The sequence below is a fragment of the Notothenia coriiceps genome, unplaced genomic scaffold (assembly GCF_000735185.1).
Source record: "Notothenia coriiceps isolate Sejong01 unplaced genomic scaffold, NC01 NC01_scaffold00026421, whole genome shotgun sequence".
In the NCBI taxonomy this organism is placed as follows: Eukaryota; Metazoa; Chordata; class Actinopteri; order Perciformes; family Nototheniidae; genus Notothenia; species Notothenia coriiceps.
The window spans coordinates 1592705-1593381 of NW_011359122.1; the positions used below are offsets into that span (position 1 = coordinate 1592705).

Below are 677 nucleotides of genomic sequence, written 5' to 3' on the forward strand. Positions count from 1 at the left end.
TGTGTGTGTGGTGTGTGTGTTGTGTGTGTGTTGTGTGTGTGGTGTGTATGTGTTGTGTGTGTGGTGTGTGTGTGTTGTGTGTGTGTGTGTGTGTGTGTGTGTGTGTGTGTGTGTGTGTGTGTGTGTGTGTGTGTGTGTGTTATTTCTTGTTATTTGTTTGCCAGGCTGCCTGTATGGTGGCGTTTTTCATTCTCGGTCACTGCACAAGACTTAAAACAACACAGCAGCAATAAACTAATTATTTTCAGAAATCACACCACGTCCAGTTAGCAGAGGACTTGATTATAGGGCAGTGTGGGCATCGGACACAAACAAGCAGCCTGTTTGCATGAAGCTGATGTAATGCAGTCAGAAGAGGGGATGCAGAGTAACCTGTAATCGACGTATTAACTAGAATAATATTTACACTGCATGTATACATGTCCAGCGCTAAGTACCAGCTTTTAGGTCGTTGCTGGGAACATTATGTGGTCTGACAGTTGGGACAAATTGGATATAAACATGTTGATGAAATGGCTCTAGGTGAGAGTTCTCTTTGCTCCAACACATCCGAGACGGACTGCACCAATCTGTCTTCAGAATCACTTTATTAGTCCCACAGAGGGGACATTTGCAGCGTTACAGCAGGAAAGAGCCAGACAGCTTAGTGTTGCATATCTTACATGCGTTCAAAAAAG

General features: G+C 44.0%; 1 protein-coding gene across 2 annotated transcripts in view; it reads right to left on the reverse strand.

The window, feature by feature from the left end:
* smurf1 (SMAD specific E3 ubiquitin protein ligase 1) overlaps positions 1 to 677 on the reverse strand; it is a 30196-nt gene that overhangs the window by 19974 nt on the left and 9545 nt on the right. The window lies entirely within an intron of this gene.